The 25,313-nt window shown below is 46.1% G+C and overlaps 1 protein-coding gene and 1 non-coding gene across 3 annotated transcripts in view; one reads left to right on the top strand and one right to left on the bottom strand.

Annotated features, from left to right (window-relative positions):
* LOC124552442 (homeotic protein ultrabithorax-like) overlaps positions 1 to 25,313 on the bottom strand; it is an 879,407-nt gene that overhangs the window by 509,238 nt on the left and 344,856 nt on the right. The gene's annotated exons all lie outside the window — the stretch shown is intronic.
* Trnat-ugu lies at positions 14,497 to 14,570 on the top strand. The gene has a single exon. It is a non-coding gene; the product is annotated as a tRNA-Thr (tRNA).

The following is a 25,313-nucleotide window of genomic DNA, read 5'->3' as shown; positions in this document are numbered from 1 at the left end:
CAGATACACCTGACCATCCTTCGGAAAACTGCCATCCTATCATGTTTTATCCCCCAATCTCTCGATATAACATTCCTAGCATCACACGACTTAATTTGACGATATTGTTTTTTTTTTGTTTTTTTTTTTTTTTGTATGAAGTGCAAGTAGTATAGGTTCCAATACTAAGCCCTGAGGAACTTCCGTTACTAACATCGTTTCTGTGTAAGGTGTATTCTGTCGTCCGGCACCTGCTGCGACAGTGGCGGCAGTACTTCGTGACCTGTGGCCGACGGAGAAGCTAGCGCCGCAACGGCCGAACAGGGCTGCCAACAAACGGGCCATTGACTTCCCGCCACCACTCCGCCGGGACAGCAATTAGGCAGCGACAGGAGCCGGGCGTATATCCACACGCACGTTCGTGGGGAGCGTCGTGCATGCTCTCCTGAGTGCGTGTGCGTGCGTTTGTGTGTGTGTGTGTGTGTGTGTGTGTGTGTGTGTGTGTGTGTGTGTGTGTGAGTATGTGTGTGTGTGGGTGGGTGGGTGTAGCGACTGTTTGGCTGGGCCACTCGGGGTGACTGTCACAGGAGACCTGTATAGAGCGAGAGAGAGAGAGAGAGAGAGAGAGAGAGAGAGAGAGAGAGAGAGAGAGAGAGAGATTGGGGAGGGAGAAGAGTGAGGAAGAGGGAGAGATGCAGAGAGAGAGATGGGGGATTGTCCACGAGCCGTGTCGGGCCCTGACGAATGTACCGCCAGCCCCGGAGGACTGTCACTGATGTATGTACTACCGGCACGTTGGCAGCCCTGTCTGTCGCGCTGTCCCCTATAGTCCAGTGTCGCTACGACCTGGTGCTGGCAAAAGCTGTTCCTAGAAGAGAATTCCGGCAAACTACAAAGCAGGCTCCGTCTCCTCCGGGGTCTTACGCTGCACTGTACATTAAAACAAACCAGTGTAATAGGGGAAAAAAGCAACTCGTGTGTATCCTAAGTACGCTAGAGCAAGAATGTTTGTTCATAAGCAACATACAGCAAAAGGAAAACTCTTTTACCATTATCAGCAATTAATATTCTATACAGGTTAACGAAAGAACGTCTTTCGATCACTTTTTGCTGGGTAATAGTTTAAACTGATGTTACGAGAGCCCACCCAATCTGCATGGAGTTCCAGGAGCATTTTCAGTATTCATGGACATGATACGAACAATTGTTCGAAGGAAAAAAGGTGTAGTAAATGAGCTCTGAAGTGTATATCTTAAGAACCATGGGCACTTTCTCATCTTCGCTTGATTGCAACATCGATTTTGCTGAACAAAAGCTTGTACCTCTATAGTCAGGATATACTCATCCAGTGTCTGATACTTAGAACACTTAACGAGATCCAAAATACCTTAAACATAATTTCAAAAGCTTCAAACTTTTTTCGCTTACGTGCTCAACGTCAAATATTTAACACAATAACTCACTTGTAAAGCAATAAGACGTCTGAAGCTGTTCTGCACGTGGAAGTTTTATTCTCTAAAGAATCAGGGGTGAGCTGGTACAAGCATCTCAGCAAATCAGAAATTGGTCGAGTACAAGGAGGCACCAATAGGGTTGAAAGTCACGTCAACGGCTGGGGCACCAGAGGCAGGAAAAGAAGTGATTTTCTGTATGGATACTGCTCGCTGAATCTTGTGTATATGTGCACTTGAGCGGTCGCAGTTTCATGTGAAACAGGCGTACAACGGACGGAGCTGATGGGTGCTACTTTTGTACAAGATTTATGACCGTATTTCGGGCAAATATCAGCACGTATTATAATGAAATAACTGCCATTTTGAGATCTCCACGAAATCCGTGGGCTAAAATGATTCCTTTTCACGAGAAGTAATTTGATATGTATCTCGATTCCTGTAATCGCAAGACTTGATCCACTATCCGGTTCCTTGAGGAATTTGCATTCAAACCAGTGGGCTCACACTTCGTGGAAGTCGTTGATCATAGTGGACGGGTTGTATTAAATTACACTGGCAGGGCGACGTGCCAAAAACTGGTTGAGATCAGAAAATTAGCGAAGGGATATTCTCATAAGCGCTACGAATCCGCGTACTGGCCAGCGTGAGAAAATAAAGAAAAAATTCGGTTGGCTTTAACGTTTCTGACGACATCGAAATAATTTTCAGAAAATATATCCCAACGCTTAATTTTGTTTTTGGTGTTAACGAATTTCACTTTTTCAGGACAGCTTTTCCTTTCTAGTGTCAGTCTGCGGTACGCTGACTTTAACCTCTGTGGCTATTATCAAGCTACGGATGCGACGTTAGCGATTACTGATTAGCGGCAGCTGAGACTATTTCAAAGTAGAGTGCCGTGCAGGAAATATAGGGCAGCTAGAATAATAATGACATGTGGAGAACCGGAACAAATAGGCTGAGCTGGAGCAGCTGCTGCTACTGAGTAGCTGTTGAGAACTCCAAACACTGAAACACCTCTCTACAACTGATAGCAGTGGCGTCTTCTATGCGATTTTTTCCAAAATTCAAACTCATTTATTCGACTTCCTAATGGAGATTTGACGTGATCGCCACATTTCAAATCGCTTCTTATAGTTGATTAAAAGTCCTGCAGATGATTTCAACGATGCTTTTATCGAAATGATGAGGAACGAGTCATTTTACTGTATATGTACACACCAGTAAAACGCCGATTTTTTGAAGTGTCGTACTCCCATATATAAAACAGGGCCCTCCGTATGATTACTTAAAAAATGAGTTACGTGTCGAATATTAGACGTTAAGCATGTACGCGTGAAAACTTGAGAATAGGTTTGAAATTACCCTTTAAGTTTGTTGGAAGTCTCTAAGTGCTCTCGTTATGACACACTAAATGAATACAGTCTGGGTAATTTGCGCTCCATTTTAAGCAAAAACAAGTTTTTCGGGCATCTCAATGTTTATGACGTCATATTTCCTCAGCTATCTGTCGTACCATTATTTGATTTTATAGCTACTTTCAATGATATACGCAGACACTGCGAAGTGTGTTAGAAACAGCGTTAGTAGTAAACAAGCAATAAATTAACAAGTCGTGCATGATGTTGACGTTCAAATGCACACCATCTTAAGCAGAAACTATCTTTTCGGGCTTATCACATGCAAATAAAAATTCTTCACTGGAATGCAAGGAGTTGTCCAGAGGAAATTACCTTACATTTAAAACTTGCTTTTACCTTACATTTAATACATGCTTTGCCCCGTGCGAGACATTTTATGTTATTGGCCACATGAACAACCTTTCTTGTTGATATGTATTGATATCCTTTAGGAGACGCTGACAGCCTTAATAATGGGTGATAGAGGTATTTTTTTCTTCTAGTGTTGTAGGTATGGACATTGGTATTCTTCTCAAACTGTGGTGAATATTTCTAAAGAATTTCATTATCGATTGAGGTGCAGTTAAAATGCCAAACTTTTTGAAGAGTGACAAGGTGACTGCTCGTTTTTGTCCAGTCAATATTTCCTTCGTACGTGATGAGTTAGCCCAGAAAATTATTCCATAAGGCATTAGTGAGTAGCAATATGCAAAATATTTTGAGAGGTTGACTATCTGTTACTCAAAGAATAAATTTGTTTCACTTCCGTCAGTGGTCACAAACCATTTCAACCGGTTTCGATAAGTAATGACCATCCTCACATCTGCTTTGTAACATGTTCTATAATTATCAAGCCATAGTGGCATCGTAACAAAATATACAGTAAGACACCGCCAGCACTGTGGTCTATTTTGCATCGTATTATAATTATATGCGTCGAAGCTACGCTGATTTTGTGTATATTTTGTGACGATGGCTCTACAGCTTTATTATTTTAGGACACGTTATAAAACAGATCTGAAGATGGTCATTGGCTGAGGGAAACCGGTAGTCTAAGAACCAAACGTTTTGTGATCACTGACGGAAATAAAAGATATTTGTTCTACTCTTCCTGGATCACTCTTTGAATCAGCGGCCTTGTCGTAGCTTGTGAAATTATACGAAGAGCAACACAGCTCAATTTAATTATTTGAGCTGCTCAGTAATAAGCCTTTCCCAGTGCAGTTTTTCATCAATGTGTATATCCAAAAACAGAGCACATTCTACCTGTTTACTGACTGCTACTCACGCGCTATATCAGTTGTTGGAATTACTGTACCTCTCAGAACTCTCGAAATGAACGGAAAGGCATTTTTCAAAAAACCATTTGATAAGGCCCTCAAAGAAAAAAATGGGACTGTGTCACTAGTGTCATCTGCAACAAGTACCAGTTCTATTTTATGGATGTGAGGTGCTATCGTGTCATCAGAAACGATTGTATTCCTCTTCTTCGTTATAAGCATTATGCTGCATTTATCCTCGCTTAATAAGAAGTGCAGTCTGTTATACCGACTAGCAGTTCTGTTGAAGTCGCTTTGTAATTGCTTGTGGAGGTCAGATGACGGTCCTTCTCTGTAAATAACAGTACTGTCGGCGAACAGCCTTATACGTAAAATACGTATAGGGAGAAACACTAAAAATGGCAGCGAGAGTGCAGAGCGGTTTGGTGACATTAATCTACAGTGCTTGGGACTTCTTTTGAAGATACACAGTCCACGCTCGAGTGGCCATCACTCTAAACACAAAAAAGTGGACATACCTCGGAGCTTTACGAGCGTCGGATGAGAAGCGCGTGCGTCGCAAAAGTGGCGACCCTGAAAGGATGCGTGACTGAAAATAAAAACACGCCCGGCACTGTGCGTCCGGCTATGATCGGCGGCGTCTGTTTACCGTGGCGTGCAAGAACTTATCGCGAGCAGCGAGGCGGAGGTAGAAAAAGACGCCAGGTATGTGCGGCGTTGTGGCGCAGGCAGTAACTAGCAGGTTTTTGCAGAGCGCGGAATAGGAGGGGGGGGGGGGGGCTCTGCGTCTGATACGATCGGCGCCCCCAGAGCCGCCTAGCGCATACTTCCCGGTAGACAGGAGTGGCATTTGATGTGAAATGCAGTGGGCGGTCGGAGTATTATCTGTCTCTTATCAGCTCCGCCTCCTTCACCGCGCAGCAGCGACGCGGCGTGTTTACAACTGCAGTGGACAGCGTGCAGTACAAACCAAGAAATGATTCGTTTCCTTCCGGTCACGCTATTCGCAGAGGTTTATTTCGTGAACTGCTTCCTGGACATCGATAGCTAAAACGGAGAGCGTAGCTGATAACTTGTCCGTAGACCAGCTCCGTTGTGTCGGTGTCAGAACACCGTGTTGTAGTACTGTGATTTGAAGTTGTGACAGAGACATGACAGGGTGCTGACGCAACTGCATAAATCTGAAGACGATGCAGATAGATTAAAATATGCCATAAATTAAAAAATGTCCAGCGGACACAGAAAAATAAATGAGAATTGTTTCAAAAATGTTAGTAATTTGTCTGCGAGCAGTGGAGGAGAGAAGGGAAGGCGAAATTGTGTGTGTGTGTGTGTGTGTGTGTGTGTGTGTGTGTGTGTGTGTGTGTGTTTGTTTTTTTGGGGGAGGGGGATGCCGTAATATTTTGTAACTCTAGCGTTTTTGTTGATCACTGATTTGTGTGACCAGTAATAGACTGGCAGCGAAGAGCTCAACAAACTGCAGTGACAGACTCTGCAAGAGGGCCACTGGGAGTCATATAAAGACACGAATCTCAAAATTTAGAGAGTGAATGTGTGGAAGCCAGTCATGTAACATATTCTACACCCACTACAATCCGCCGTCGATGTACATACATTTCGCATAATAAATACAGTAGTAAAATTATTCCAGAAAGATCAGCACTGAGAATAGCACCCTTATCTACACACCGTAGGGAGTACTGCAGAGAACATATACGTATCTGCATAGTTATAAATAAACCGTAAAAATTTAAAAGGTAGATATAGAAAGTAAGATCCAAGTGGAGCAGGACCAAGTTAGTTTTTTATAGGGATAGACTACTTACCGTGCAATACCACGCTGGCTACTGTAGTAAACAATTAGTCATACAACATGAAATTAGAACGTGTGTCCCTCTGTTTCCGCTCCGAATCATACAGTAACCATGTTTCAGTGGATGTAGGATACAGTAGTTGTAAGAAATGAACATATGAAACAGCCTGCATCGAACTAAAACATGAATGTATTATTACATGCAAAGATATGTATATATATATATATATATATATATATATATATGAGCTGAAATAGCGATTGTAAAATATCGGAGAGGATCGATAGAATTGTTGAATAAGAGTACAGGAACTGTGCATAACTAAAAGGCTTGGCTGATGAAGAAATAAATTGAGGCCAGCATCAAAATCACCACCCGAAGTGTCACTCAAGAATGGATTTTTTAAAAATGTCATCAGTCTGATAGCCCAGAACCTCTACCTCAACTGTCACTTTGTATTTTCTTTCGATTTCAGCTGCCCCGCAGAAAAAGAATAACAAGAAAGTTTCCTTAACAAGGACTTTTCGCCTCTTAATTTCCGAGGACTTATTCCGCCTTGGTGTACCTAAGTGCTAAAATTAATGACAAACCCAAACGACACGGTAGCACTTAGCTGAACCGGGATTCTGAAATACAAGGGTACAGTACAAACAGTGGGTGAAAATATATTACAGATTTGGGAAGCGAAGCTAATTTTCTAGCGCGCATCATCTCAAATCCAAACAAAAATACAGAGAACCCAGCTCCTCGAGGCAATTTCACAGCTTTATTAGTGCGCGGAGGTGGTTTTCTCACGGAATAAGTCGGATTATAGCAAAATGCATCCTAAATCCAAGCTCTCTCGAGAACACTAATACAATTACCATACACCGTGACCTTGTTATCTGCTTTGGGCGAGGCATACAGTAGCGCCTACGGGATCTGCAACCCTCGCGACCCAACACGGTAGCGAAGACAAGACATCGCTCAGCTCAGCTTGTGTACCCTGCTACCTCTCTACGTTGAGTTTACTGGCAAGGTGCTCATCGGAATTGTTCCGTTCTTCAAAGCAAAGATCTTGTCCATACAAAAAAGGCTGAAACAAAATCGGAAAAAAATTACCCTTGGTGTTCGCCCACTGGCAATGCGTGACACTGCTTCCTACACAAATAACAAAAGTCATGTACTGCTTTCAGTGTTTCGTTTCCTAATCTAATTCTCTCAGCATCACTTGATTTACTTCCATTGCATTCCATTATCTCTGTTTTGCTTTCTTTGATGTACCTCATATCGTGCTTTCAAGACACTGTCCATTCAGTTCAGCTGTTCTTCCAATCCTTCGGTGTCTCTGACAGGATTGCAGTGTCATCCGCAAACCTCAGAATTTTTATTTCTTGTCCATGGACTTCAAATTCCTACTCCGAATTTTTCTTTGGTTTCGTTTAGTGCTTCCTCAGTGTGCAGACTGGATAAGACCGGGGACAGGTTACAACTCCACACCCAATGCTTCCCTTCCACGCTAGATTATTGCAATTACCGTCTGCTTTCTGTACAATTTGTAAATAGCCTTTCGCTCCCCGTATTTTCTCCATGCTACCTTCATAATTTCAAAGAGAGAAGGCCAGTTAATGTTATCAAAAGTTTTCTCTATGTCTAAAAACGCTACAAACGTAGGTTTGCCTTTCCTTAACCTGTCTAAGAGAAGTCGTAGAGTTGGTATTGACTCGCGTTCTCCCCACATTTCTCTGGAATCCAAACTGATCATCTCCGAGGTCGAATTCTACCTGTTTTTCCACTGTTCTGTCGACAGTTTGTGTCAGTATTTTCATATGCGGCCCGAGACGTCACCCAGCAGTTTCAGTATTGGCTCTTGAGCAAAACCTTTTGACAACCACTAGTCTGATGCGATATTTGTTTCCATTAACAGAGACAATAAAACACGAGAACATTTATTCTAGCGTCGACCTACGTGCCGCCATGGTCTGCACTGACTGTTAGCGCCTTGCAGCAGCGCTACTCAGTCGCTACTGGAGTACTGGTTGCTCTCAGCAGGGACGCCTCGTGTATTCAATGCGTTCTGAAAGGAAGCGGAAGTGCTCCTGTTAGCCACAGTGGCGGTGAACTTTATCTGATTACTTTGGATCAAATGGAATGCAAGCTCTTTTTTTAACTGTGGCCTTTCCCTCGCAGAAACGAGACGGGGCGGGTAGTGTAGCGCGACCAATGCCAACAGCGCTGTGCTACCTTTCCCCCGGGGAAGCTCTCCAGCGCTGGACGGACGTTTCCAGCGATGCTGGAAGACAGCCGTCAGGCGTTCGCCTGCACCGATGTGCTCTGATGCGTTCCGCGTGCCCGGAATGTGCCAGCACCGCCACCGGTCAGCGGAACGACGTCTGGCCGCTGGGGAGCAGAGTGGAAGAGAGGCCACGAACACACGCGAAGGACGATTTGGCGAAGCAAGGCAGTAGAAAGAGCACTCCAGCAAATGCTTTTATCGTCACTGGAACAGACGTTTTTCTTGATGAATTCGTAAAACTGGGTAAATGGAAACAATGGGGGTGAATAGAAAGGAAACGCCCAAAAAAGTGCTATGTTATCCGGTAGGAAGACAATTGGGAATACCATGCAAAAATTTGTTTGTCTACGTTGGCAGTGAACGAATCTAAGAGGGAAATTATGAACTTCAAAGTTAGCGATGCTGCCAGTTGATGTTTAATTCAAAATCATCGGATCTGGTGCTGAATACGAGATGGGAAGAGGAGCCATGAGCACTCACGAAGGAGGATCTCTCAAAGCTGTTAGCGGAAATAGCACGCCAACAAGCGTTTTATTTTTTATCGTCGGTGGAGTGGATTTTTATGTATCCGTAAAACGGATGTGTTTCTGAGATTTTTTAATCGGCAGCGTTTTTTCAGAAGATTGCCCAGAATTTGACGAGAAAGAGCAGCCGTTTGAACGTTTTCCGCATTAATAACAGAGTACACAGTTCCTATCGTCGAAGTTGATCGGCGTCTTTTGCAATGACCGCGTCATGTCCTCAGTTTCCACTTCGCTGTCTTACAGACGGAGTCCGCGCAGTTTAGCGGCACTTCGACAGCCCACATCTGGTTAAAATCGTCTCATTCTGCTCACCAAACAACCCCTCACTCGCAGACGCTGACTGAATTGTGGACTGAAATACACGTGAGGAAAGTGGAGGAAGGTAGATGAGGGTGCGACGTCCCCTGGACAACATCGTTATTACAGATGGAGCACATGCTTTATTTAAGGGACGGGTGCGTCCTTGTCCTAGGAAACACCCACGAATTCCTCCTAAGCGATTTAGGGGAACTTAAAAAAGCATAAATCTAGGTGGCCGAAAGGGGAACAGAACAGCCGTCCTCCTCCATGCGAATCCAGTGGCTTAACCACAGCAGTACCACCTTTGATCGTAACGAAAACGCACAGCACCCGTATGATTAAGATTTATCGCGGCGGCCGATCGTATGAGGCTGTTGTCGGTTCGCTGCAGTGAAAGCTGCTGCAGCCCGGTACGTAATGACGCCGGAGCCCAATTGGCAACGGTAGACGCAGCGGAAATCGACGCTCATTTTGTGTCTGCCTTCGCCTCCCTCTCCCCTCTCTATTCGGCGTCGTTCGCCGAAAGAGAAACGCGGATACCTCGAGAGTGGCAGATGATGGCCGCGGGGCACGCTAATTTACGGTCCGTTGCCCGGGCAGGTAGTTTTAGGCACCGGGCGAGGCGCAGAGCGCGATGAAGACGTAGACGTCGACGTGGAGGGCGGCCGGTGAAGGCGGAAGTGGCGCCTGCCAAAACTCCGAAGGCCCTCTGCCCTGCAGCAAGAAACCTCTGCAAGATATCCGCTCTCTCAAACAGCGCCAGGTTACGTCTCCTACGTTTGAGGTCGTCAGCTAGACGAGAGGCAACTCTGTCTACCCTAGTATAGTCCACTTCCACGTACATTAAACTAATTTCGCGATATACAATTGTTGCTATGGTCTTCAGTCCGAAGACTGGTCTGATGCAGCTCTCCACGCTACATCCATTTGAAACTGCTTTCTGGGTGCATCTGTCGGTCTCTTTCTACAATTTTTAACCTCTCCCCCTCAGCTCACACACAATTCCCTCGGGTATTAGACCTGACAATCCCTTAATGTCTCAGAATGTTTTCTATAAATTGATCCCTTCTTCCAGTCCCTTGCCAGGTCAGCGAGAGCGCTAATGCGCTGCTTCCTGGAATGGGGTGGGGTGGGCGCCCCAGCTCCGGATCGAATCGACCCGGAGGATTAACGACGGGGGCCAGTGTGCAGGCCAGCCCGCATGTGGTTTTTAGGCGGTTTTTCACATTCCACGACGTGCATTCCGGGCTGGTCCCCACGTCCCGCCTCAGTTACACGACTCGCAGACATCTGAAAATGGCTCTGAGCACTATGGGACCTAACTTCTGAGGTCATTAGTCCCCAAGAACTTAGAACTACTTACACCTAACCAATCTAAGGACATCACACACATCCATGCCCAAGGCTGGATTCGAACCTGCTACCGTAGCGGTCGCGCGGTTCCTGACTGTAGCGCCTAGAACCGCTCGGCCACTCCGCCCGGCACACATTTGAAACCGTTCGCACTATTTCATGGCTTACACTAGACGCAGACAGCTGAGGTACACTATTTTCGTCCCGGGGGGATATGGGGTGGCGACAGGAAGGGCAGCCCGCCTCCCTGTAACACTAACATTGCCAAATCCATAGTAAAAAGGCCGACCCCGCGTTGCAGTGGGACAAAGACCCAAGGAAATGGATGGATAGATCCCTTCTTCTAGTCAAGTTGTGGCACAACTCCTGAATAGTTACGTGATTTGGCGATCTAATCTTCAGCTTTCTTGTGTACCTCCACATTTCAAAAGCTTCTTGTTGAACCGATTATCGTTCACATAGCTGATTGGTCGAAAATATAGGAGTCGATAAAGGCTAGAATTAGTGGAGTAGATGAAAAGTATTCGCAGCTGAGAATACGAACAACCATCAATTGTGTAAGGGAATGATTACAATCAAAATCTACGCTGGACTGCGTGTCGAACCCAGATATTCCGGTCTGTGTGAGCGGTCGCCTATAAGTACAAGACTCATGGCAAACCCCCATCTACCACATGTCGTAGTTTCTGAGTCACAGACTGTACTCTTATGCACATTATGTAGCTCGCGTACAGGGAAGGACATTTTAATTGGAAGTCGCTGCCTGGTAACGGCGGCTGTATGTGATATTGCAGTGCCCGCGTTGTTAAGAACAACGATGCAATGTTCTCTCGGACATGCGTAAATATTTGAGATGCAAATACTAAAAGGAACTAGATGCGGAAAAATAGATTAATACTAGTATAAAGCCTGTACCTAAGGGATACTGTAGATGATATTATTTTTAAATAATACTATCGTCTGAGCGTCAAGGAAAGACTTCCGTCACAGCCTCTTTGCATTACCTGTTAGCCCTAAGTACACTAGAGAAACAGAATCACAACAGCAGTAAAATAAATGTCGTGTAACTAGGGCCACCCGTAGGGTAGACCGTTCGCCGGGTGGAAGTCTTTCGATTTGACGCCACTTCGGCGACTTGCGCGTCGATGGGGATGAAATGATGATGAATAGGACAACACCCAGTCCCTGAGAGGAGAAAACCTCCGACCCAGCCGGGAATCGAACCCAGGCCCTTAGGATTGCCATTCTGTCGTGCTGACCACTCAGCTGTCGGGGGCGGACAACAGTAGTTAATACTAAGAATGAACGTTCGCCTCTTCATATCCGAGGAATTATACATCCCTGATGTACCTTGTTATCGCGTGTTTCGAGGGAACGAGACCATTACAGTCTAGGCTGAAAGAGCATCGGAACTCCCTTTGTGCACTTTCCAAACTAGCACGTTTATGGCAAAAGCACCCTCTTTGTAGCGGCGTAAGCTGTCGCCAGCACAGTAGTCGGGAAATATGCAGAGCGAAAGTCGACAGTAGGCGTTGGATCAAGTGCGCTTATCAGAGACAGGCTCGCAAGTGACGCGCAGCCAACGCCCTCTCGACAGCAAGTATTTAGGCAGCCGCCGCTGACCAGAGGGCCTCACTTGCTCTGACACTAGCAGTTACTTAGCCGCTCAGTCACTGGTGCACTTACTCGCACTCCAGTTTGGCATCTGTCCTTCACTGCAGAATGGGATTAGGCTATGACAGTACATAGCGACCAGAGTAGTTTGTACTTCACCAGCATTGAGGCTAACGTGGACTATTAGTGAAGAGCTTGTTTCATAACCAGCAGTAGCAACTATCTGTTCAAGTAAATAAATAACGTGGAACTGCACGTGTGCATTTGTGTTGTAGAAAGATACCCGGCACCCATAACATCTTCTTCATTGTTTCCTACGGTGCAAGACTCTATGCTCCTGACCATTCCACTAGCTGACGATTACTTAATGGTGAGATTGTTTACAGCTCATGGCTGCCACTAAGCATTTCAGAAGTTCCCGTTTTTCTGTGTCACCCTGTTATTTCATGGACCACTAGAAAAGCCTACTGTGGCTATGTGGCAACTCGAAAAGTATTCTGCTCTGCGAGTAGGAAGGCAAGCCCCGGTCTCAAGACACAGTGTCCAGTGCCTCGGTTAGGCAGCTGGGAGCGATGACCGGCGCCGTCGCCCCTCCACGCCCGGCGGCGCTCCCCGGTGGCAGGTATCGGCTACTGTGCGCTCGCTGTCTCATTGTTTGCGGTGCGGGCCGGACGCCAGCGCTCTGTCGCTGTCGCCGTCGCTGTCCCCTCGAGACGTGGCGAGGCGACAGACGTGGCTGACCGGACGGTCCTGAGCGCCGAGCGCACAGTTCGCCTCAGACGGCCGGCAAGTGACTCCTCGCCCCATCGATCGCGCGGGCCGCTCCCTCGAGTGCGGAGCCTCCAGTCTCCCGCCCGCCGCGGGCGGTGACAGAAACCAAAACGCTTCGATGGACATCCAGCCTGAGTCTTCACCATCACGTAACCAATGATGAAACTGGCAGGCTGAATGGAGTGGCATGTTTCGCTGAGAGGGTAAAGGAAAACCTTTTACGGTGATACAGAGTAGGACTGTAAATATTTTGAAAAGCATCGGGAATCCGATATATCGATATTTAAAATAGTATCACTGTCGACTCACGACATACGAAAGGAAATATCGATATTTAAAATAGTCACTGTCGACTCTCGACATACTAAAGGAATTATCGATATATTGACGTATCGAGGAAACAAATATCGACGTAGCATATATATATATATATATATGTAGGGCCAATACGGTGATGTAGTAGAAATATATATATATATATATATATATATATATATATATATATATATATTTATTTATTTATTTTGCTAGAACGTCGATATTTTTTCCGGCTACACATTGTAAACATACTGTCAGTTTTAGAGCTGTCTATTTCAGTATTATTCAGTATTATTATCAGATACCCTGTACATTAACAAGCTAGTAACTCGCTTATCCCCCATAGAGAAAAAATCGGAAGGAGAACGTTGCACCTTCACGCTTGGAGATGAGTACTTTGCTAACAATGATAACTGCAGGTAACTGGCACAATGAAGGTGTCCGATGCGTTCCTCGTTCGGTTTCGTCACATACTGGATTTGTTCGGAGCATTTCATGCCAACTTCCCTGTTTTTTTCTCTTCTTTTTTTTATTTCTGCAAACGCCAGCGACCTAGCAGGTGCGTCAAAACTGCGTCGTGAAGTTAAACGACATGCAGAGGGCTATTGAGATTGTCTCCTAAATCATTTACGTAGATCAGGAACAGCAGAGGGCGTGTAACACTTCCTTGGGGGGGACGCTAGACATTACTTCTGTTTTAATCAATGCCAACTGCGACGTTTCTGATAGAAAATCACGAATACTGCCGCACAACTGAGACGGTACTACATATGCACGCAATATTATTAAACGTCCCTTCTGAGGAATGGTGTCAAAAGCCTTCTGGAAATCTAGAAATACGGAATCAGTTTGACACCCCCAGTCAATAGTACTCACTACTTCGTGAGAATAAAAAGTTCGTTGTGTTTCGCATGAACAGTATTTTCTGTGTCGGCTGTTTGTCAATAAATCGTTTTCTTCGAGATAAGTCATAATGTTCGGGCGCAGTATGGAAATGGACGGTAGTGTTATGGGTCTGTAATTCAGAGGATTACTCCTGTTTCCTTTCTTTGGGTTTGGTGTGACTTGCTCAACTTTGCAGTCTTTAGGAACGGATCTTTCGACGAGCGAGCGGTTGTATGTGATTGCTAAATTTGGAGCTATTGTATCGGTATACTCTAAAAAGTAACCCGACTTGTATAGAGTCTGGACCGGAGACCTTGCCTTTATATATATAATTAAGGCTGAATTTGACCATCTTCTTCTGTGCAGATGCACAAACAGTGTCCGAACTCTTACGGGATTCGGCAAAATGCCGCTAGTAATCAGTATAATGGGTAGGGGTACTATAAATATAGTGCGGGACAATAAGTTGGGAATGTGGGTCTCACGGGAGGCGTACCAGAGATAAATCCGTGCAGTCGCACTATGCCCTGTGTCCTCGGTGGCTCAGATGGATAGAGCGTCTGCCATGTAAGCAGGAGATCCCGGGTTCGAGTCCCGGTTGGGGCTCACATTTTCAACTGTCCCCGATGACTTATACCAACGCCTGCATGCAGGTGGGGGTATTCATTTCATTGTAATTATTATTGATTTAAGCCCTGCGGAAGTGCCACTCCGCATAAGGATTCCAACCCGTCTTGGCCATAGATACGCTACCCTCCGTATAGCCCTCAAGATGGGAGTTCTCCGCAAAGACCTGGCACCAAGTGGAGACAAAGCCTAAAGAGCGGACGCCTCAGCAAGGTGCTGGACGAATGCTGACGCTGAGGAAGTAGCAGAATTCCTCCACTTCGGCTGGCCATTCGAAAGAAACTTGTCGATTCTGACATACGGCTGGTGGATTGGTTCAAACGGCTCTGAGCACTATGGGACTTAACTTCTGAAGTCACCAGTCCCCTAGAACTTAGAACTACTTGAACCTAACTAACCTAAGGACATCACACACATCCATGCCCGAGGTAGGATTCGAACCTGCGACCGTAGCTGTCGCTCGGTTCCAGACTGTAGCGCCTAGAACTGCTCGGCCACACCGGCCGGCTGCCGCTGGTGGAGCAAGCGGTAGTGTTTGATGGTGAGAGTGTTTGCGAAAGTATCTATGACACACAGACACCGGTGCAAACAGCCGCAGATGTTTTCCGTCGCGGAAGGCGCGGCCCCGTGTAGGCAGAGAGCTGGCAGGAGCTTTCTAGCGGTACCGCGGCGTCGGCCAAATTGCAGCCCTGCGGCGTCGGACACGCGGGCGCACGGAGCGGGGCCCTGGCGCGCGCTGCAGCGGCGGGCTTTCGCCACCTGCTGACTGGGGCCGCGCCGCTACCCGCTCATTACCCGCCGCATGCACATGTTCGCCCGCCGGTTTCACAACCGTGCCCCTCCTCGGTGCAACCGCAACGTGATCGGAGGCGAAAACACTCTCCAGAGACCGACGTACATAACGCAACACGGCACGCCCTTATATGTGGCGAAGGAAACTCTTGCTATCCAGAGAAAGTACGAGGGTCAGTCAAATGAAAACCTTAAATTTGTAATAACGAATCGAAATTTCGCCCCGTTATCCTGTAAGTTGATAAGCGTGCTACAAACAACGTGCAGAATGGCCTGTAGGTGGCAGTATAGTGCAGATGCACACATACCGTCGCAGTATCAGTATGAAGATGGCCGTCCCACTAGCGACTTGCACCAGGGAAGTTTTTGCGTAGTGAAGGTGTGAAACCTATTGAAATTCATCGACGAATGAAGGTTCAGTACGGTGATGCATGTTTGTCACAGCAGCAAGTCTACGAATGGAGTGGCAAGTTCGTAAATGGCGTGACTTCAGAAAAATGCTCCTCGTAAAAAAAAAAAAAAAAAAAAAAAAAAAAAAAAAAAAAAAAAAATAATAATAATAATAATAATTCAAGTGTGTGTGAAATCTTATGGAACTTAACTGCTAAGGTCATCAGTCCCTAAGCTTACACACAACCTAAATTATCATAAGGACAAACACACACACCAATGCCCGGAGGGAGGACTCGAACCTCCGCCGGGACCAGCAGCACAGTCCATGACTGCAGCGCCTGAGACAGCTCGGCTAATCCCGCGCGGCGTCCTGGTCAGGCACTAGTTGTGACTCCACAGAACACTGCAGCAGTTTAAGCCACAGTGAAGGAAAACGCCGAGTGACACTGAATGACATTGCAGCATGTTAACAGATTAGTCATGGGTCGGCACACCACATTGTGCATGATGTGCTCCAGTTTCACAAAGTGTCTGCAAGATGGGCGCCACGGCATCTGACTCCTGAAATGAGAGAACGACGTGTTGATGCTTGTGAAGAACTTCTTCAGAACTTTGAACGAGAAGGTGATGGCTTCCTTGCAAGAGACGTTGCTGGGGACGAAACCTGGGTTCACTTCCATCAATCGGAAACGAAGAGAGCGAGCTAGGAATGGCGCCATTCCTGATCACCAAAACCAAAGAAGTTTGGAACAGAACCATCAGCAGAGAAGGTTTTTCTGACTCTCTTTTGGGACGAAAAAGGCGTCATTTTGGAGCATTACATGCCTAGAGGGACCACTGTCACCAGTGCATCATACACAGATCTCCTAAAAAATCATCTGCGGCCTGCAATCAAATCAAAGCGACGTGGATTGCTGTCAGCAGGTGTACTTAACACAGCAATGCAAGGCCCCACACTGCCCGTACAACAGTTGCAACAATCACAGACCTGCATTTTGAGTGTCTCCCTCATCCACCACACTCAACCATACCTTTGCCCAAGTGATTTCCATATGTTTAGACCACTCAAAGGCGCAATGGGAGGAAAGAAGGTCCGTTCTGATGAAGAGGTACGCCACGCGGTGTATGAGTGGTTGCGCGGACTACCAAAAGAATTATTTTCTAAAGGAATTTATGCACTTTGTAAGCGCTGGAGGACTTGCATTGAACGTGGGGGAGATGATGTTGAAAAGTGATACAGATTTGTACCACTTCTGCACAATAAATAATATTTAAAAATATTTAAGATTTTCATTTGACTCACCCTCGTAGAAACAAGATTGGAACTGCGAAACGGCGACGCGTATATGTACATTGTACCACACACCGAAGTGACAAAAGTCATGGGATACTTCCCAATACAGTATCGGAACTCCTTTCGCCCTGCGTTGTGCAGCAACTGGACGTGGCGTGGAATCAACAAGTCGTCAGAAGCACTCTAGAAATATTGAGTCATGTTGCCTCTACAGCCTTCCAGTGCAGGATTTTGCCCACAATCTCACCTCTTGATCATGTCCAATAAACGTTCGATGGCTGACCAAACCATTCACGAACAACTATGGCCCGATGACATGACGCATTGTCATCCTTAAAAATTCCATCGTTGTTTGTAAACATGTAGTCCATGAACGGCTGCGGTCTCTAAGTGGCCTAGCATAACTAGCAGCCAGGCCATTCCATGTAAACACAGCCCACACTATTACATTGAAGGTAATGACATGGTAGCTTACTCAAAAGGACTCCGGAGAATACAGGACGTCCCAGGAGGATCGGCCAATATTCAGAGATATGACAGGGATTATCATTCCAAGCAAAAAATCTCGTGAGAGTGGGCTATAAAATTCATATCTTAAGACTTATGAGAACTTCTCCATCTTCGATACTGTGAAACACACTTCTTTAGCGGTAAGTGCTTTGATTATCGTATTTTCGGAGGAGGTAGTGTGGACCAAAACAAGGAAAAAGCGTGCAGTAAACAAGCGCATATCTTAAGAGCTATGAAGACTTGCTCAGTAGTACAAATATGCTTCACACTAGTGAAGATGAACAGTTGCTCACTGCTATTCAGATCCCATGTTTACTAGACTTCTTTGCGTGGAACAATCGTTCCTGACATATCGCTGAATACTCATCACACCTTCTGAGACGCACTGTACATCTTTCGCTGTATGTAGGGAATTTATTGTCAGAGATGCTGACAAGGCTGTTATTTATTCCGCTAAGATGGTGTGGTACAAGACAAGTCCTCAGGGCGACATCAGACCGACCCTACAGAAGGAAGCGGGCGCCTTTGCCCCTCGCGGCGGCAGTTAGGGGCCCTTGAAGGGCCCTGAGGGCGCGCTGGGCACGTGCGACGCTCCCTGGTCTGGCCACACCCTAAATCTGCCGCCGGCGAGACACGCCCACTGCCGAACCTGGAGAAACGCCGTCGCAGCTCATCGGGGAGTTCGTCGGATCGGGGGAGGCGTGGGTGGAGGAAATAAAACCTCCCAGAGTGCCGCAGAAGATGCGCCGAATGTTTCAAACTTGAACTGTGGTGTCTTCTCAGGAATCTTTAGCTCCCTACGCCGTCGCGTGTTAGGTGGAGAGGGTTACCCCGTCAGCCCGTGTTAAAACTGTCCACAGAATCTTCAATTAGACCTTTAGAACCACCTCAAAGAAGAAGATCTACGATAGGAGCTGAAAAACCGAATCCACCAGCAATATTTTCCGTTAACCGTGACTTGCCCTATACGCAGAAACGAAGCATAAGGTTAGTACGACACAGACGCGAATAAGTCCATCATGCACCTAATAAAGGAACTACCCCAGCATTTGTGTACAGTGACTTAAGTAATCCCTGAGAAGTTGAATTATAACTGCGAACTGGGAACGTCGTTTCACTGTAACGTTCACATCAATTGATATAAAGGACTTGTAAACAGTTTCTACTGTCCGGATGGCGGGATATAAACCTGAATCCCGTTCCTGCCTCCGGTGGAAATAAACTGAAATGTTTCGTGTGAAATGGTTAGTACACCACGTCTATACTCTTAAAACTGATGACGACATGCTCTGCAGGGTGAAAATGTGTCATATCCAGAATGAGCCTTTCAGACTGTATTAGTTGTCAAAATCGTAGCTTCACTACTATGAGGTGGTTACTGGCGCGCGTTTGATCTGAAATAGCCTCAATCGTCAGGAGTAACCGGTCCGAGGACGTGACGAGATTGCGATTGTTGCCATTTAATAAACAATAATGAGTAATAAAGACAAAACATTATTGCAGTCACGGATCCTTCACTTGCGAAACTTCGTGACAGATAAAAATCGCTTGAAAAAAAAAAAAAGTTGACAAAATCTCGTATGAAAACCGTATGTTTTTATAGTAATTTTTGTGTCAAAAGCACCTAAATATATTCACATAACGGTTTACGAATATTATTGCCATCCGAAGATACGATACTTAATCTAAAAACAGATGATATATATACTCTACTTACGTGCATACTCAAAATGCTATAAAGCGTGTATAGAAATATACATCATATCGTTAGATGGTGAAAGAGACTGAACTAAAAATGTATACTCTATCGGAGTTCAAACCCAGAATCTTGCCTTTCGTGGGATGGCAGACACTCTTCCGTGTGATAAACAGCCACAGATTAAAACAAAAGCATAGCTCAGAATGAGATGGAATAATGAAGAAATCGAAGAGCAATGATGTCTTGATTTTGAAGCGCCAAATAAGACCTCTACTTCCAAGGAGAACGTGAGCAATGATATAAACGCTGCACTAGTCACAAAAAGATAGTGAAATACGATACAAACACCGGCCCTGTCAACAAATTAGATATAAATGCTCGCCTAGCTAAAAAGATAGTGAACGATGATATAAACCCACGAATAGTCAAATAAATAGTGAGGAATGTCGTAAACTTTGATCCAACCGACTAAATAGTGAGCTGGCATACAAACCATGGCTAGTCAGCGATGTTACAAATCCTGTCATAGTCAAAAAATTTGTGGGCTACAATACAAATGTTAGCCCAGTGAAAAAAGATAGTGTGCTGTGATATAAAGGCTGCCCCACTCAAAAAACTAGTGAGCTACGGTATAGACCCCAGCTGAGTCAAAAAATATTGAGCTACGACATGAACCCTGCCATAGTTAAATCGTGAGCTACGATATAAACCCTGCTCTAGTGAAAAAAATAGAGATCTACGATGTAAATCATAGGCTAGTCACAAGCATAGTGAGCTACAATATAAACCACGGACCAGTCAAGATCATGGACAGGTAAGAATAAGCCCTGCCCTGGTCAAAAAGATTGAGAGCCACCCAGAGAAAAGAATAAGGAGTTACCACATAAATCCTGGTTCAATGAAAAGAAATTTTCGCAGTACGAGAAACGGCACTGTCAAATTGAATTAGGGTTAATGTGCTGAATTTGATCTGAGAAAGACCTCGCCCAAGACACGTGTTCAGACCCACACCCAAGGTCAATGAAAACTCTCCGTCGAAGTAACTGAAGGTCAACTAGACAAGTAGCTGAGCTTTCAGCATTAAGCAGTATTCTCCGCAACGTGGACCGTGCCTTTGGAAGGAGTTGCGAAATGTCTGCACGACTCCCTCCCCCTCGGAAAGTGCGTGCTTGCAGCGCGGGAGATAAGGGCGGAAGGCGCCCCCACGGCTGGTGCGCGGCGCGGCTGCTGCGATACGCACGTGCGTGTGTCGGCGGTGACGGATGCGTCCCCCAGGCTACGCACCTGTAAGGCTCCCGCGCGTCTCAGCGGCTCTCCGACCCCCTTAGGGAAAGTTGAGGGGGGGGGGGGGGACGATACGCAAGTTTTCTGAGGGGGCGGCGGCGCCGCTGTTGCGTCTGGAGGCGTTGTGCGCAATTTACGCGTCTGCGTCGCCCTCGCCTAAGCAGGGAGGGGACGTGACGCCGGTTATAACTGGTTGCGTGCCGGCTCGCGTTACTGTAGTACCGAAGAGCTGCGAGAATTCCGGTGATATTGTAGTATCTGCACCACTGGTTTCCAAGATCATCTGATTTTTTAATTTTTTTGCTGGGTTTGCCAGGGAATCAGCTGCATAGCAGCAGCAGTGAATGCAATAACTCAAGTACCAATACTCGTAAATGTATGAGACGAGTTTTATTTTTGTCTGGGTTTTCGACGTGCGTCCCGGGGAGGGTGCATTGCATATTTGTTAAAGGTAAATTGAAACTTTCATCCTAAACGTAATTGTGAGAGGTATCACAAGGTTGTACGCCCACATACTTTAAAGATATTCCTTACTAGAGTCGTATGGTTCTTTATAGTCCTACACCTAAGTTAAAACTTATCGCAAACTTCTGTCTTCATTAATGTAGAATATAGGTCTACAGCTAGTCTTGGGAAATTGGATGGACCTTTTGGAACACGCATAACAATGAAATTTACTAGCTTGAAACTCGTCAGCCAGTACAATACCCCTTAGGTGACGTTACCGACAGAAAAAATTCTATTTGTGTCTTCTTATTTTCCTGGCCCTCAGCGACATTTTCGAAAAAGGTTTAATGATTCAAATGGCTCTGAGCACCATGGGACGTAACTGCTGAGGTCATCAGTCCCCTAGAACTTTGAACTACTTAAACCTAACTAACCTAAGGACATCACACACATCCATGCCCGAGGCAGGATTCGAACCTGCGACCGTAGCGGTCGCGCGGCGCCAGACTGTAGCGCCTAGAACCACTCGGCCACTCCGGCCGGCGAAAAGAAATATTATGCTTCGACACCGGAGAACGAAGCCATAACACAATAGATACCGGCAGAACGGACATGTACCATCTCATCTCCGGGGAACAACCAATCACTTAATGGGACGGCCTACAAATGCACAACAGTTCGGTTTTTTAATTATTGTAATGGAGTGTTCACCCCTAGTGAGCAGGCCGAAACCACACAGATTCTGCTTCATTATTTTTCCAGTGTATTACCGCCGACCCTCAAAAAAAAAAAAAAAAAAAAAAAAAAAGAAAAATGGTTCAAATGGCTCTGAGCACTATGGGACTCAACTTCTGAGGTCATTAGTCCCCTAGAACTTAGAACTAGTTAAACCTAACTAACCTAAGGACATCACACACATCCATGCCCGAGGCAGGGTACGAACCTGCGACCGTAGCGGTCTCGTGGTTCCAGACTGCAGCGCCTAGAACCGCACGGCCACTACGGCCGGCGACGCGCAACAGTTTTCACTACAGTCCATCTCATTAATACTAGCAATCTCATGCGAAAATCTTACGTAACATCGGCACATTATTTTCAGAAACTTTCTGCAACACTACATCTCAAAACGCTTCTCTTCTCTTAGCGTTATCGTACAGTCCATAATTCACTTCTGTACACTAAAGTGCTGTAGACGTCCATTGCGAGAATGTTCTTCATATGAAGGCCTACATCTGATGGAAGGAAACTTCTTTTAGCGGAGATCGACCTGCTTGCCAGCGTTGCTTCGATCATCACGTCTTACATTGATTCCAGGGTAGCAAAATACTTTCGCTTTGTCTACTATGTACTCTCCAGTTCCCATGTTTAGTCTATCGCAGTCTGTCGTTAATCTCATTTCTACTATTACTCATAACTTTGGTGTTTCTTTACTTCCCTCGCACTCCGGATTGTGTTGTCATTAGACTGTTCATGCTATTCAACATGTCGTGTGATTCTTGGAAATTTGACTGGATATAGGGACTTCTAATCAACGAATCTTAGGACTGGTATCTTTTCAGACAGACTTTCGACCGCACGTCTGTCACTGCTTCTTTATTGTACAGGTTGAACGGCAGAGCTGAAAGACTTGCTGTGGGGTGTTACACGATTTTTAAACTGAACCCTTCTCATTTGGTCTTCCAGTGTTAATGGTTCCGCATTGATTATTGTACATATTGTATGTTAACCGTCTCCCTCTACAGGTTACACCTAATTCTCCGAAAATTTCCAACGTGCAAGGTCCTGACAAATTAAAACTGAGTGGCAGACCGGGACTCGAACCTGAGATATTTTGCGGCCAACCCTCTACCGATTGAGGTACTGAAGCACGACTCACGATCCGTTCATACAGCTTCACTTCCTAACTTCAAACTTTACAGAAGTTCTTCTGCCTACCTCGCAGGACTAGCACCACCTGGATAGATGGATATTACAGAGATATGGCTTATCTGCACTCACTGAAGTAAAGCTGTGATGGTGTGTTGTTAGTCGTACTTGCGTAGCTAAGCTGGTAGAGCACTTGTCTATGATAGGCAATCATCCCAGGTTCGAGTCTCAATTTGGCACTAAGTTTAAATCTGCCGCGAACTCACACTCTAGTAAAAATGAAAATACGTTCTTGAAACGAAGTCGGACTCCTTAAAGGGGAGAGAGATATTGGCAGTAAACTGGTAAGGATTGAGGGAGGACATAGAAGCAATTCAGAGGCGGGCTGCTAGATTTGTTACTGGTAGGTTTGATCATCACGCGAGTGTTACGGAAATGCTTCAGATACTCGGGTGGGAGTCTCTAGAGGAATGGAGGCGTTCTTTTCGTGAATCGCTACTGAGGAAATTAAGAGAACCAGCATTTGAGGCTGACTGCAGTACAATTTTACTGCCGCCAACTTACATTTCGCGGAAAGACCACAAAGATAAGAGAAGTGAGACTAGGGCTCGTACAGAGGCATATAGGCAATGATTTTTCCCTCGTTCTGTTTGGGAGTGGAACAGGGAGAGAAGATGCTAGTTGTGGTACGAAGTACCCTCCGCCAGCACCGTATGGTGGATTGCGGAGTATGTATGTAGTTGTAGATGAGGGACAGGCTGTGACTGGATAACTCAGTTGGTAACAGAATTCCACTCCAAAGGCGAGGTGTGAGGTTCAAATGCTAGACAGCCACACAATTATTAATCAAGTAAGAACATTAAAACAATGGATCTCCAATGAAGAGTGAAAGTTTTAGTTTTGTGTACTTGATGAATAAAGTGTTCACTGGTTTTCAGTCACCTCGAGTGGGTAAAATGCCACAAGCTTTCGACTGAGCACTCGCTGACTTTTGTCAAGTGTCATGTCTCCACTTGACAATGGCCACAGAGTGCTCAGTTGTATGCTCATGGCATTTTAAGCACTTTCTCAAGTGGGTGATATGCCTTGAGCTTTCGTCCACACACTCTTTGAACATTGTCATGAGGAAATATCACACTTGACAAAGGTCAGGGTGTGCCCAGTCGAAAGCTCGTGTCATTTTAACCACTTATCCGATTTTACCGCCGCGAATCTCTGCATTCCTGCGCTGCGTATTTGTTGGCCGCCACATTTTGACGTGTTGCTATCCAGTGCAGTAGTTCGGCCAGGACGCTTGCTGTACAACCCTGTCAGCGCCAGGGCGGCGGCGGGCGCCGATTGGCCGGTGAGGCCCCTCAATCTCCCGCCGGGGATCTTGAGTGACGGCCGTCGCCGCAATAAGAGCAACGGCGTCAGACGAGGCCGGGGGGCGGAATAAGTAATAACGAAAAACAGCCACGACGAGCGGCCGGCCGGCTATCCGTAGCCGCCGCCGCGTCCGGGCAAGGGCGGAGAACCGCGCCGGGAAGACAGACTTTTTGTACAGGCGGCCAGCAAAAAAGCAGCCGGGATTATTATGATGGCAGGCCGGCGTGGGCAGTCCGGTCCCTCTTCTAGCGATAGACAGCTGCATAGCTGCCGCGCTGGCACGCCAGCTCCACGCGCTGGTGGTTCGCCTCTAGTGGCTGAGGCAAAAATGACGATGGTCTGTTCTCGTTTAATAATATCGCGTTTTCAAGCCGAATCAATGATGGAGTAGCACAGGAAGGCGAAAGAGCTATCTTGGTATCATATACACTGAAGAGCCAAAGAAACTGCTACACCTGCCTAATATCGTACAAGGCATCCGCTAGCACAAGTAAGTGCCGCAATACGACGGGGCATAGACTCGACTAATATCTGAAGTACTGCTGCAGGGAAAAGACAACACGAATCCCACAGAACTGTCCGTAAATCCATAAGCGTACCAGGGTGTGAAGATCTCTTCTGAACAGCACGTTGCAAGCCATCCCACATATCCTCAATTATGTTCGTATCTAGGGAGTTTGGTGGCGAGTGGATGTGAAGAGTGTCGGTTCAAATGGCTCTGAGCACTATGGGACTTAAACTTCTGAGGTTATCAGTTGCCTAGAACGTAGAACTAATTAAACCTAACTAACCTAAGGACATCACACACATCCATGCCCGAGGCAAGATTCGAACCTGCGACCGTAGCGGTCGCTCGGCTCCAGACTATAGCGCCTAGAACCGCGCGGCCACTCCGGCCGGCTGTGAAGAGTGTTCCTGGAGCCACTTTGTAGCAATTCTGGACGTGTGGGGTGTCGCATTGTCCTGCTGTAATTGCCCACGTCCGTCGGGATGCACAGCTTATGTACGTCTCACCTGTGAGAGTCGTCGATTGCACAGTGTACAGTCGTGGACAAAACGAGCGAGACCC

The sequence above is a fragment of the Schistocerca americana genome, chromosome 10, assembly GCF_021461395.2.
Source record: "Schistocerca americana isolate TAMUIC-IGC-003095 chromosome 10, iqSchAmer2.1, whole genome shotgun sequence".
Lineage (NCBI taxonomy): Eukaryota > Metazoa > Arthropoda > Insecta > Orthoptera > Acrididae > Schistocerca > Schistocerca americana.
Note: the sequence above shows the minus strand (reverse complement) of the source record. Positions and strands in the feature narration are given on the sequence as shown.